We start from the raw sequence: 14,922 nt of genomic DNA, 5'->3' as shown, positions 1-14,922 counted from the left end.
AGGGTTTCCAGTGACAAATAGAAAATACCAAGGATGCTAAACAACATGTGCCAAGGGCCTCAGATACAAAGCCATGCCGATCGGGCTCCCAGGAATCTCCTGTACCCCCATAATCCATTTTTTCACTCTTGCCTTGACAGCATTTTTTCTTCTTGAAGAAGAGTTGAGAAATCACAGGAAAATTTTTCTTGCGTGCTTTACTAAGCAAGACAAAAATAGTTTCTTGGTACCATATTCTTACCTTTTAAACTCCTGTTCCTTTTATCTAGTATTTGCCACTTGATTATTGCAAAAAGGTGCAAAAAGTCAAAAGAAAACATTTTTTCTGGAATGATATGTGAAAATGAAGATAGAGAAAAGCTGGGATTAAATACTATGGAGCTAAGTGAGCCGGCAGCCTTCTTGTTAATAACACTAATAATAATAATAGTAAAACAACAATACCACAGCATTTATCTGCCTTTGGGACAGCACTTTTTCACAGGCTTCCCAAATCAGAGCACAGAATTATCCTGAGTGCCTGAGAGGTTCTGCCCTCTGTGATCTGTCTCACCTTGTATTAATGAAACATTCCTAACACCTGTGCTTACACTTCTTATGCTGTCATTCCTGCCATCACAGGATGGCTTCATCTGAGCGGGAACAGGCGTCTAAATTCCAGAGTTCCAGGGACTCAGAGGGTAATGACCTTGACATGCACAGTCTTTCTTCTCACTACCTGGGAAGCAGGGGACTCAACACCAGTACTAGACAAAAGCCATCTTCCACCCTGGAATTAGCCATCACTTCAGAGTTTTCCATTTCAAATCTTTGTTTAGAGAAGCCCAGAATAGTACACCAGTCATAGGGTTTTAGAAAGGTTTTAAACTTTAATAAAATGGTGACCAAGGACACCGTTTGAGATTCTGATAAAAGTTATAGATGTTGTCTCTACCTAAGTAAAAGGTGTATGTTATAATTTTCATATATTTATAGGAGCCTCTTGGACCCTCCTGGAGCCCATCCAGCCCTCTTCCCCGGAAGTCCTGCCATGGCTCAGTGAAATGTGTGTGCAAATCTAGTTCATTCTTCTGAGCTCTGAAGAAGAATGGTATGAACTAAAAGGGGAGATAACTAACAGAAGGCACATTCAAGATCTTCAGAAATGGAACTATTTAATGAGTACAAAATGTATGCAAAGTTTTCTACCAGGCATATTCTATATGCTCTTGCCTTTGATCCACTTTATAACAGTATAACAATAAGGACTGTGCCTTTCATATTCAACTCTCTGTCCTCAATGTCTTTCACAGCACTAGTGCTTATGTAATATTTGGTGAACAAATTAATTATTACTATTAATATTTTGCAGATAAGGAAATGGAGACTCTGGGAAATTAACTTACACAAATAAGACCTCTATGGGCAGCACCTGTGGCTCAGTAAATAGGGCGGTGGCCCCATATACTGAGGGTGGTGGATTCAAACCTGGCTCCCACCAAACTGCAACAACAACTAAAAAAAATAGCCAGGCTTTGTGGCGGGTGCCTGTGGTCCCAGCTACTCAGGAGGCTGAGGCAAGAGAATTGCCTCAGCCCAAGAGCTGGAGGTTGCTGTGAGCTGTGATGCCACAGCACTCTACCAAGGGAGACAAAATGAGATTCTATCTCAAAAAAAAAAAAAAAAAATCAGACCCCAAATGAATGGTAGAGGTGGAATTTGAACTCAAGTCGGCCTGTGCAATATTTCCCTGTGCCTTCATCAACATTTGATATGATCTTTTCTGAAGTGAAAGCAATGGCATAAACTTAATAGATAACTGAATTACATGCTACATTAGTGGCCAAACTGTGGGGGACAGCCAAGCAGAGTAGTAGACTGGGAGTATGTGGAACACAGAGAGCAGGTTATAGTATTGACCATTGTGGTCAGTGTTGGCCTCATCTAGCAGGTGAGATGTGAATAAAGCCTCAAAGGAAGTGAGCTAGTGAGCAGAAGAGAGTGCCAGGCAGGGCAACAGCTAGAGCCAGCCCCTAATGCAGAAGTATGCCAGAGGTTCAAGGAACAAGGTAGGCATTGTGGCTGGGGTTGGGAGAGCCAAGGCGGGGTCATAGGAAATGAGACTGGAGGTGATGGGGAGCTGGGGAAAGACTACATGTCAGGCATTGCAAAGACTGGCTTTTACTCCAGTGAAATGGGGACTGATTGCAAGACTTGGAACAGAGCAGGATGGGATCTGATGCCCATTATATATAGATCACTTTGGCTAAGATCTTTGGGGTAAGATTCAGCTGCTAAGTTGAAAACAGACCATAGTAGGGTGGGAGGGAGGAGACCAAGTAGGAGACTACATCCAGGGATCTAGGCAAGAGACGATGGGGCTGGACCAGAGAGTAGCCAAGGAAGTAGAGAGAAGTATATTCTGGACATGTGAGAGAAGACAGGAGTTAAGGATGACTCCAAGGCTCTTGGCCCATGGAACAAAACCACCATCTGTTTAGGCTCATCCCTACATTCTAAAGAGACAGAAGCCTGCAGTCTGACTCACAAGGCCTTGAAACCAACCTGAGCAAAATAATAGGCTGTTTAAGAGTTTCCAGAATGTTTCTCCTTGTTCATGATAGAGATGCTTACTCCATGCAGCCTGTGAGAAGAGAGGAAGGAAGGAGTTCCTTTAAAAATGCATATTTTCCCCTTGATTTGAGTTATAAAGCAAGCTTTAGAAAGTGTTTCCTTTGCCATGCTCCCTCCCTTCATGTCGAAGCTTCTGTTTTCCTGGATGCCAGGTTATTTGGGCCCAGCCTTTCTGGCCATTAAGACCTGGGGCTTTCAAACAGCTTTTTAAAGCTGGGAGTGGAGAAGCTGACTTTCTAAAGCTGAACAGAGGCTTACTTATAGGTGACCTGAATCTGACACCAAGGGTGAGAGGCCAGGGCTGTCCCCTCTTCCCCCAACAAAAAACCACAGACATTTCTGCTTAGCCTAAGCTTCCAAGTAAATGTCAAGCCACCAGTTCTGGACACAATCTTCCTCAGGATCCTACTGCTTAGCCAGGAAGACCGTCTGCGGGAAGTTAAAGCAGAAATTGCCAAAGGTTTTGCAGAAGGTAAGTCTCCCACTTATTTGCTTTGAGGGCTTTCTTTAAAAAATGCTAAAACATAAAAATCCAAAATAATATCAAACCTATATTGTTGTAAGGAAAACCATATTGCACATCTGTTATATGTAAGGTACTAGTAATGTTGGACTGTTGCAATGCACTGCCTTGCTGTATCTACACAACACTTTGGGAATTTGGCATTAATTTCTCCATTTTTTTCTGAGAAGGAAAGTTCAGAAAGGCTAAGTAATTTGCTCAAAGTGTTCATCAAGTCAGCACAGACATCTGACATCAAAATACAGCTTTCACCACCTCTACCTCTACGGTGGCTGACCATCCTCTCTGGCAAGGAGTAAGAAGGTTTGTGGAATTTTTACTTGGAAAGTCTCCTGCAAGCCAGGACAAGGTGGTCACCCTAGCTGCCTCTTTAAAGAGTGCATAGAAAAAATGCAGCCATTTCAAGACTACCTAGATTATGTAGAATGACTACCTAAGTGTTCATCATTCAGAAGAGCAAGCTCCTTTTCTACTCAGCTGATACCCAGTCTTCTACAATCATAAGAGTGAAGTCCTTGGTGGGAATTTGCTGCAGAACATTAATCCCCAATTTTCCACACATCCAACCCCACACCAGGATCACTTCCTCCAGCTGACTGTCAAAGCAAGCTTGCCAGTTATGAAAGTTTCCAAAATCTCATTCCCTTTTATGTGTATTGGCTGCAAAATGTCAGCTACCTCTCTTGCTCGGGTCTTTATCATCTACACCTGACTAACATATTCAAGGACTCTGGTCCATTGTCTAGCTGGGAGGGTATCAATTAACTCAGTGTCTTGGGGGTAAGATTCAGCTGCTTAGAAAGGTGGTGTGACTTCTCCAGAGCCTGGGTTACACCATCACCTGTTATGCTCATCCATTCCACAGACATTTATGCCAGCTACAAAGCGTGAGCCTGGCCTGGACTCTTGTCTTAACATGACTTTCTCAAAGAGAAAAGGTCTCTGTCTTTAAGGAGTCTCATTGGCACAGTGTCCTGGAACTGAGTTGGTGACAGACAACATAGAAGTCATTATCTTCCTTTTTATCATCCAGTGACATGGTCAAAGAAACTAGGAGCAAAAATAAGGCAAAAAAGTTGAAGTGTTGCCCTGGACCCTGCAGGCTTAGAGCACCCAGCCCAGCCACTCCAGGGGTGAGAGACTCTGATATAACCTGAGGTGCTTGTGAACACTGCTGGCAGGAAGGACCAAGTAGCAGATGGGTCTCTGTACCCTCTTTCTATAGGCCAGGAGCATGGGAGGGAAGGCACATTCCTCAGGATCACCTCTCAATCTCAGGGATACTACCTCAAAGCAATGGAAGGTTGAATGAGTAACTCCAACCCAGGAATAGATGGTGAATGGGCTTACGCTTCTCCAGCAGGATGGTGTGAACCACACTGCCTAACTGCCCTCCTGCTCCCGCAAAGGTCCTCATGGCAGTGGCATGCTGGTAAATGTTTCACAACTGGCTCTCAGGGCGGGAATAGGAGAAAAAGCCCTTGTCTGCAGCATTTGTTTATTCCTACGGTATAAATACTCCCACCATAGCAAATTCCAAGCTGCCAACATGGTATCACTGAACACAGAGTTGGAAAGAGATGCTTCCAGTCTACTCACCTGACCTGCCCCCAGCACACCCCTACTCAAATCTCCACATCCAGAGCTCAGCCCCTTATCTTTCTTTAGTCACACTCTCTTCCAATTCTTGAATGAAGGAGGAGGAGAATTTTGTTGTAAGAACATGAAGGAAGCACATGATATTTTGCTTGATTATAGTGGAGGGTGTGTGGATTTTTACTACTTGAAACGGAGTAATTTCTTCCTCCACTGCTAAACAAGTTCACATGAATTATTTCAGAGGAACTTAAAAATCTGCTGTGAAAGAGAAGTGGTTATTATTAAATAGAGAAGGAAACAGCCTCCAAGTAGTTAAAAGACTGCCAACCAAACAATCTGAGTCCAGAGCCCTAATTTTATTTCTTCTGTTCATTTAAGTCTCCACATTCTGTCTACAGGGTGAGTGTGATGACAGGGCTTCCTGTCACTAAAAGGTTGGGGTCCCTCATGGGTACTATGGCACAAAGACTACTTTGCCTGGACTCACCTTCTCTCCAGTTTGATCTCTGTTCTGCACCTCTCTGCACCAGCCCTGCAACCTTGTCTTACCTCCAGCCACATGCCTTAGAATCCTCTAGAATGACTGGCTCCTTTGCAGCTCTGGCCTCCAGTTACACCCGCCCCTTCTTCACGATTTGGGACATTCTTGTGTCCAGCCCCAGCTAAGATCTGTATATCTTTCTACTAATTCCTCTTTCTTATTTCTTTAGAAGACAATCTGCCCCTCTAGACTGTAAATAAATTCCTTGAAGGCAAGGATGGGGCTCAATGTGTCCTCTAGAACACATAGGAAATTTATAAAAAAAATCCTTCCTAAATCATCTGGTTATTTCATTAGAAAAAAAACTTGGATGAAAAATTCTTTTTTCATTAGAATTTTCCAAGAGTTTTCTATGTTCAGATTGCCTGGAAACTAAAAATCTTCTTGGGAAAGAAACCAGACATCACAATGGTGGCATTTCTGATATTTCTGATGAGGAACAGATCATCATCAGAGCAGAAAACAGGGCAAACCCAGACAACAAACCAATTTCCCACAATAGGCAGATCTGGTGCCCCTCTTTCTGCTCACATGAAATCCTGACTTCATCTTTAGTCCTCTGAAGTGGCACTTGACATATGTCACCCCCTGCAGCCTTGCTTGCTAAGACTGCCACAGTAAGTAGCTGTAGAAGATATATGGCTTGGCCAGAATCATCCTGGCCTTGACCAGCTACCAAAGGGACACAGTGCTTATCCTAGTTCTACAGCCTACTTTGCGCCTCAAATACACGTATGGCTTTGCTTTGTGCTTCTGATATACCCAACGTGCTACTTCTAGCATGGTTGTTCTCCATCAATTCAGTTTGCAGAATTAGAAGCTACTTCCGAGGAAGAGTCTCTATTTCCTGAATTTTGGACATTGACTTATGAAAATGGGGATATACTTTCTAGGCCTACACCCAGAAGAGACCTAAATGGACTATATATAAACTGCATGGCATAAGGTCCCTCACACCTGGCTCCTCTCCAGCTTCAACAGGTGCCAAGTCCAAAAGTTGACCCCATGCTTAGGCCAATACCTCCCATAATAACATGGGAGATAATTGCATGGAATTATTAACTGGCATCATAAAAATAGCCTTTGTTCAAGGAAGGTATAGAAATACTGAATTACCAAATTTAAAAAGGACCCCTTTACTGGGTGACATCTGAGAGATTTAACTTCTTATGGTGTACTACAAACCTCCAAAACCAGGGAAGATAAGCAGTATTCCCCAGACCTCAAGGACAACAGAAACCCCCACTCAGCCTGTCTGTAGTGGATTGTCTTAGGGCATCGATGCTCTGCCAGCATAACTGTGGGAACTGCACTCTGGCTCCACACACTCATTCAGTCACAGAGCAGGTGAGGCACTTCACCCAAAGCCAGAGAGAGGACTCAGTGGTTTGGGAACATGTTTTTTAAAGCCCACATAAGAGATCTTATAACATTTAACAAGTGTTTTAAAATGTTATATGATCTCTAAAACAAGTGTTTTTAAACTTTAGTTGAAGAACTATAGAGAGCATACAATTTTACCAAGAAAATAATCTGTTCATTCCCCACCTCCCAAGATCTTATCAAGTCTCATGACAGAGGAAAGAACACAGGATTGGGAATTAGGTACACCTGAGTTTAAATCTTAGCTCAGCTCTAATTCCCTCATTCTAAAACTGTGTTGCAGGGCTGTAGAGAGAATTAAGTAAGGTAATAAATGAGATTATGAAAAATGAGTGGTCCCAGGGTCTGTACTGGCAAGCTGGTAGTCTTGGAAAATCAATGGTGGCTCAAGACATAAGAAGAGCTGATGTTTCAGTTCAAGTCCAAAGGCCAGAAAAGACCAATGTCCCAGCTCAAGTCAGGCAGGAGAAGTTTCATACCTTATTCAGCCTTTTAGTTCTATGTGGGTCTTCAGCTTATTGGACCAGGCCCACCCACATTGGGGAGGGCAATCTGCTTTACTCAGTCTGCTGATTCAAATGTTAATCTCATCCAGAAACAGCCTCGCAGACTCAGTCAGAATAATGTTTGGCCAAATGTCTAGGCATTTCATGTCCCAGTCAAGGTGACATAAAATTAAACATCACAACATCTAAATATAGCCACTGAATTGGCTAGGTTGAGTAAATCTGGAATTTGGGGCTGTCAGAAGACCAAAGTGCCAAGCAGCAAGTTGGAATGCCAATGCCAATGTGAAATGCCTGAGTAGCTGGAGGAAGCATTCACGAATTTAGCTAGATTATTGACCAATTTTGTTTGCTGCCCACTGACTGACCCCCAAGGATGAGCAGATCGTGGCACCAACTTCATTGCCAACATTCAAAGAGCCTTAAATGAGAGAGAAAATGTTCTAAGCTACAAAAAAAAGCATCCCACATTGAATGAAATTTTTTGATTTGTTTCTAATCATATAGCCTTACCTGTTAGTGCATTTTAAAAGAAAAAAACAATGAAGCATCTCAGCAAATCTCTCCCAGCACTGATAAAAATGAACAATTACCGCCACCCTTGGAGCCGAGCCCTGCAGCACATCCTTGAGGGCCAGTAGGAGCACGCTGCAGGGCCTGGTGGAGCAGCTCAGTGTGGACAGCATCACGATTTCTCAGGCAGCCACAGAGCTTCAGCAGTACTGCAGGCAGAAAGCCTGCAAGATGCCCTGTGGCTCCGTGTTCCAGCTGGAAGGAGCCCCTTCCAGGAGCCTAGGTCCTGTGCTTTACTCTGAGGACTCTAGGGAAGAAGTTGTGTGAGGAATGCCTTTAAGTACAAAGTGATAAATGACTCCCTCCAAGTCTCAAGAAAACACTTTTCTCTAGCCAAATGACTTAGATATTTCAGTCCTTTCCTGCAGCCTGAGTCCTATAGCCAAAATTCTACAGGAATTGATAAATTTCTGTTAAAATAAGGAAACTGAGTAAAGGAGTAGAGTTTTTAATTATAATGGCCTGGGGTTTTTTGGCGAGGTGCTTTGTACTTAAGACAAAAACTTTACCACCAAATATAGCAAAATGCATGTCTTTCATAAGTGAATTACTTGTGTTTCTATACCTGGAATCATATTATGTAAAACATATATGTTTTATTTATTGGATATTTACATTTTATGAAAGAGAACATTTTTATTCATTAAAAAAATATTGTCACTATTTCTCCTGACAAAGATTCTTATACCATAACAAAATTTGTTCTTTTCTCATGAATTTACAATTTGTAAATGAAGACAACAAAGTAAAAATTGCGGGAGAAGAATAGGCTTTACTAATCAAATGATGTCTTGATTTTCCTTAATGATAAGATTGTTTTATTTTTAACACTAAACATGAGAGCTGTTTCTTAGCAAACCTATTTGGAAAGATTAATGTTGTGTTGTATTTTAGGTGCCCCTTCATGTATATGAAGCAGTATCAGTCTTTGTATTCTTACTTTCCTCTCCTTGGTAGTTGTACATTAAAAAAAAACAACAACAATCTTTCATGTCTGTGAAAACATTTAATATGTGACCTACAGAAACTTGTAAATGGTTAAAAACAACATGATGTGAAAATATTATAACCTAGAAGAATTCATAATGTCACGAGCATTTCACTTTGATGATGTACCTTTGATTTAATTGGGACACTTTTAGAAGGATATATTTTGTGTACTTGTTATAATCTTCAAAGAGCTTGGAAATAAAGTTTCTACTTAATTCTTCGTTTTCTATGAAGAAAAGATGAACAATTAAAGAATACTGAAACTGAAACTACCTTTGGGAAATGGCTGGGAAACAGAACAGTTGCCAAGAGCACTAAAACCTCGATTCATGGCACTCTTCATTCTGCTAGACTCTTCACACTCTGGTTTTAGAAGGAACACAAGTCACAAGGTCATGTGGCATGAAAGGAATTAATGATTACTGAGTGTCAATGGGCCTGGCACTGTGCCAACCCCTTTCAAAACGTTGACCTACATGATTTTCACAACAACCCTGAGGCAGGTAAGCATTTATTTTCCCCCATTTTATAGATAAGAGAACTGAAGTTAACAAAAGTTAAGTGATTTTTCCCAGGGTTATACAATGTTGATGAGCCTTTCTCCTTATGGTCAGAGAATCATATAAATGATTGCATTTGTCCTTTTGTTAAAGATGCCAGAACACTCAAGTTCCAATGATCTTAACCCAGTCCCTGCTCATGGATTTTATTTAATTTCCATTTTTTTCTTGTGTTCTTAAAATTTCATTTTTTTTATTTTTGAAAAAGAACTTTTTAAAATTAAATCATAAAACATAGATCATGTATACATTCATGCATTTATGGTGTACATTTTACTGATTTCATATAGAATTAGGAATGCTTACATCATACTGGTTAATATATACCTCATCTCATTTACTTAATTATTTTGTTAAGACATTTATCCTCTATACTAATAGATCCAATATGTACTCTTACATGATGCATTTCAAATCCTTTATGTATCAAAGTAAAAGAAGGATGGGTAGAAGGATAGATGCACAGAATATCTGAAATAACTATCCACATATATCTGATTCCAAAGCTCTTTTTACTTTATTAAGTTGGAGAGATTTGGTTGAACTAGATTTTTTTGTTTACACATCATTGAGGACTTTCTAGGGTAAATCTAGACCTATAAATCTGGGGCCTGCAATGCACCTTAGCATCATTTCCTCCAGGATCATCCTCATCTTATCTCTATTTAATGGGACCAGAGTTCTTTTGCTAAAGCTCTGAACTATCTGATTAATTCAGTCTCCTGTTGTTGGAATTAAAGACATATACTTGTTGCCATGAACAAATGTTGGACTCTAGGTAAGGTATACACAGTCAAGTGTTTATGGGGAAAGATACTAATGCCTGCAACATACTTTGAAATGCATCAAAACCAACATGGGTGGAAAATAATAACATGAATTGCATGGATAATATAGGAATAGACAAATGGATACATTTGTAGAAAACAAAAATAGCAAAATGTAAATTGTAGAGAAGAGGTGATAGGTATATGGTGTCTTCTGTATAAGTCTATCACTTTATATATTTGAAATTTTTCATTTAAAATGTTGAAGATTCATAGAGAAAGAAAGTGGAATGCTGAGTGCCAGTGGCTGAGGGAAAGGAAAGAGTTTTTCAATTTGGGATGATAAAAAAGTTTTGAAGACAAATAGTGGTGGTAGTTGCACAACAATATAAATGTGCTTAATGCCACTGAATTATACATCCATAAAGAATTAAAAAGATAAATTTTATGTTTTACATATATATAGTATATAGCCACAATGAAAATAAATAAAATAAATGCTGAGGGGAAAGTAATGAATTATTATGAAAATCTGCTATAGCAAAAAGTGATTTTTCTTTTTTCTTTCTTTCTTTTTTTTTTTTTTTTTTTTTTTTTTTTGCAGTTTTTGGCCAGGGCCAGGTTTGAACCCACCACCTCCAGTATATGGGGCTGGTGCCCTACTCCTTTGAGCCACAAGCGCCGCCCACAACAGTCATTTTTCTTCACAATACACAGAAAAGTAGAACAAGAAGAAAGATTTATAAATATTGTTATATAAACATGACAAAAACAGGGGGAGGAGTAAGATGGCAGCCAAGTAACAGCTTCCTTGCAACTGGGCAAGGTGAGTCTGGGGAGAGAAGACTCCACACATCTCTGGCTGGTGGGATCTGCCCAGAAACATCCCTTAGGGGACACAAGGTGTCAGCAAGGGACTTCTGGACCCCATGAGGAGGACAAAAGGAGTGGAGAACTGGCAAGAGTTTGCATATGTTTGTTCAGTCTAATCCTGCCGACAGCTGTAAGTACAGCAGCAGTGAGATTGCAAACTGGAAAGGTCTTACCTATGAGCTATTTGGGGGTTTTTTTGGACTTGGCACTCAGTTGAACTACCTTGGGAAAACTTGGACAAGAGAGCAGAGGACTTTAAGTGTTGTCTAGGACCACAGACTGAGCCGCTGAGCCAGATGGAGCTAATAGTGTTTGGCTGTGGGCCACAGGGAGCCATTGTGGGAGAACTGCCCTGGCAAGATCCACCCTCAGGGTCTCAGAGCAATAATCAGGCAGGAGTGAGTAAGCTAGTGACTGAGCAGCCTAAAGGTGGTGACTGAGACGCCTTACAGCCTTGGCCATCAGGGGCATAGAGTGAGATCTGTTTTGGCACACTGGGTAAGTGGATAGACACTTCAGGAGTGATCCCAGTGACAAGCATTTTCCTGGGAAAGCTTCTGCTTAGCCAAGGTTAGCAGTTTGAAGTGCCTTTTAAGTGAGCTAAGGAGAGATTTAGGCTCTCCAACCTGTGGGGTTTGAGAAATCAGCAGAGGCCTCCAGTCTCCATCTCGTATAGCCATATCAGCATTGTGACTAGCATCTCTTACCCCAGAAGATCACCTGTTGCCAAGACAATATCCAGCAAGATATATATAATGCTTTGGGGGTTTTTTGTTTTTGTTTGTTTTTTGTTTTTGTTTTTTTAATTTTAACATTTTCCCTACAGATTTTTTTTTTCATTTTTTTCTTTCTTTTCTTTCTCCATTGTTCTAGTTTAAATATAATTCTCCACTGTGGCCTTTTTTAACAATTAGAACTTCACTTTTGCTAGTGTTTCTGCCCCCTATTATTTGGTTTTGCCCCTAATTTTATACTGTAATGTTTTGTGTTTGCTGGTTTAGTTGGATTTATAGCATTTTTGTCTTTCCTCTCTACTTGGTGGAGTTGGAGTACTGTGTCTGGACAGGCTATCAAAGAGCTGCTGACTTCAAGGGAACCACCCAACTCATCACCCCCAGAGGTTCAGGATTTTTTTTGTAGAGGCAGAGTCTCACTTTACAGCCCTTGGTAGAGTGCCGTGGCATCACAGCTCACAGCAACCTCCAACTCCTGGGCTTAAGTGATTCTCTTGCCTCAGCCTCCCGAGTAGCTGGGACTACAGGCACCCGCCACAACGCCCGGCTATTTTTTGGTTGCAGTTTGGCCGGGGCTGGGTTTGAACCCGCCACCCTCGGTACATGGGGCCGGCACCTTACTGACTGAGCCACAGGCGCCGCCCGAGGTTCGGGATTTTTAAGGATGGGTCAAAGTACCCAATTGTATACCTATATTGCTCCTGTCTTCCTCATTCTGTGCTACTCTCCTTTTTGTCAATATTCCCTTTTACCGACCCCCTCTCCTTTCTTTTTTCTTTTCTTTTCATTTTTTTCTTTCTTTTTTCCTTTCTTGCTCTTCAATCTTCTCATCAATCTGGTCCTGTACCAAAAGGACTCATCAAAACCCTAGTCCAGAGGCACTAAAGAGCAAAAGGAAGTGAAAAGAAAATTAGGGCAAGGATAACCCAGTTACAACCTAAGAATAGGGGGAAAGCGGAAAGGGAGGGGAGGGAGGGCGGAGGTGGGTAGAGGGAAGGGGATTGGTGGGATTACACCAGTGGTACATCTTACAAGGGTATATGTGAAACTTGGTAAATGGTCTGTGAAGCTAGTGAATGATGCCCCATGATCATATCAATGTACACAGCTATGATTTAATAAAAAAAAGAAAATTAGGGCAAGGAAAAGATAAAAGAAATCACTCATGAGGAAGAACCAGCAGAAAAATCCTGGCAACATGAAAAACCAGTCCAGAGCAAACCCACAAGGGACCATGAGGTAGCTGCTACAGAGCATTCCACCTATAAAGAAATGTTATAAATGACAGAAAGGGAATTTGGAATACAGATAATGAAAACAATGAAATAAGAGATGGAAACAATGAAGGAAACCACTGATTAAGTGGAAAATAAAAAAAAGGAAATACAAAAACAGAATCAAATATGAGATGAAAATACGAAGAATATAGAAAGGATATATCAGAGCTCAAGGAACTGAAGCAGTAAATTAGGGAACTTAAAGATGCAATGGAAAGTATCAACAGCAGATTACACCATGCAAAAGAAAGAATCTGGGGAGGAGACAAGATGGCTGACTGAAGCCAGCTTTCAACAGAGGCTCCTGTTCAGAAGGAGAGTTAAAGGACAAAAATTCAGCAAGTAACCTGGTGGATTTGAGCTGCACTAAAAGAGAAGGTTGTAGAATGCACGTCAACTCCGCTCAGGCAAGCTGCGACAACAAGGATACAAACAAAAGGTACAAAATCCATCACCAAGCGGACGGGAGTCCCCTCCCCCATGATAACGGCTCAGAGTGCCCCACAAACAACCAGGCAGAGTTCAAAGGTACTCCCACTACACTCCATGGGAGAGACCCTCTAAAAACTGGACCTACCTCCCCTACTAGGGTGCCACGGTGTCCTCCTGCCAGGCATAAAACTGTATAAACTGTATATGGTCTCTACCTGGAATTCTGAGCTCCCATCGCTCCCCTTCACTCACACTGAGGTCTGGAGGTCAGTCCCAGTCAGTGGAGATGGGACCACACCGGGGTGGCAGTTCCCTGAGGCACAGTTCGACAGCCATCTTTTGGTGACAATACGGCCAGGCATAAAAGTGTAGAGCTATGTGTGTTCTCTACCGGCAGCCCCAGGCTCCCAGTGCTCCCCGCGCTCCCCTCTGTTCTTGCTCCAAGGTCTGAAGGCCTGTACCCAAGGGGTCCAGACTCTTGGGAAATTGCTCAAGGGGTATAGACAGTGCTGGGGTGCAGCCGGTCAGTGCAGACTCTGGGGTCCAGGAGCAGAGAGAGGACGGTTGGCCGGAAGGGAGCTAAACTGGAGCAGAGGTTGCCTGAGCCATAAAACAGCAGCCCTCTTTTACTAGCAATACGGCTCACTACCGAATATTCTAAAGCCACACCCCCTGTCACCCTGGGCAATCAGAGACCCTGAGTTTGCCTGAGGCAACTCCAACTTGCAAACCAGGGAGACTCCCAGGACGGGGCTGACACAGAGGTCCGCTTTACTAAACCTAAGACGCAGCAGGCCCTCAAGGGATCGTCAGCCTATAGACAATACAAGAGCAAAAACAAGCTGATTTGGAACTCAATTCAGCTTCTCTTCTACAGGGGAACCACAGAGTTGTTCTGTTCTGTTCTGTCAGTAACATTAATCAGGGGCGAGACTGGACTTGAGTGAAAACCCCTCAACCTTCATCTAGCACCCAAGGTTGTCAGGCCTCACCTCCTCCTGCTGGAGAGAGGCAGAGCACAGCGGCCTGTCAGACTTCCTTGTGATTCAGGCAGGTGCAGACTCCTGGAGTACCGATTCACTACAGGCAACTGGGTCAGCCAACTGTAGGGCTATCAGTGACTGGGTGTGACAGTGTTGCAACGTGGGGAAGGAGGCATCAACCTTCCCAGACTGATCTATTGGCTGGGTGGCTCCTCTTGACCCCATGCAGCACTGGAGCAAACCACACCAGAGTAGTCACCAGACCCCTGTGATCCAGTTCCCAGAGAACTCTTAAACTCTCTCACCCAAGACAGGTGCAGACTGAGACAATTGATTTGGACTTTTTGAACTGAACCAATCGCCTGAGGACAAATCAGGTGGTGCCCTAAGTGCACAGTGGTAGGAAGGTTTGATTTTTCTTTTCCAATTGTTTGACGGAGGGGGGTGGGGTTACTTCATTGCTGATATTTCTCCACAGCTGAGAATTCAATCCAGAGTATCTATTTCCCTAGGGTGGAACAGAAACCAGCTGAAAACAAGACAGAACCACTTAGCCCCACCACACCAG

The 14,922-nt window shown here is 42.3% G+C and overlaps 1 pseudogene; it reads left to right on the top strand.

Annotated features, from left to right (window-relative positions):
* Window positions 1-622: 622 nt before the first annotated feature.
* Window positions 623-7,980, top strand: LOC128598282 (guanine nucleotide-binding protein G(I)/G(S)/G(O) subunit gamma-10-like; annotated as a pseudogene).
* Window positions 7,981-14,922: the final 6,942 nt, after the last annotated feature.

The sequence above is a fragment of the Nycticebus coucang genome, chromosome 11 (genome assembly GCF_027406575.1).
Source record: "Nycticebus coucang isolate mNycCou1 chromosome 11, mNycCou1.pri, whole genome shotgun sequence".
NCBI lineage: Eukaryota > Metazoa > Chordata > Mammalia > Primates > Lorisidae > Nycticebus > Nycticebus coucang.
This window is presented reverse-complemented; position numbering and strand designations above follow the sequence as displayed.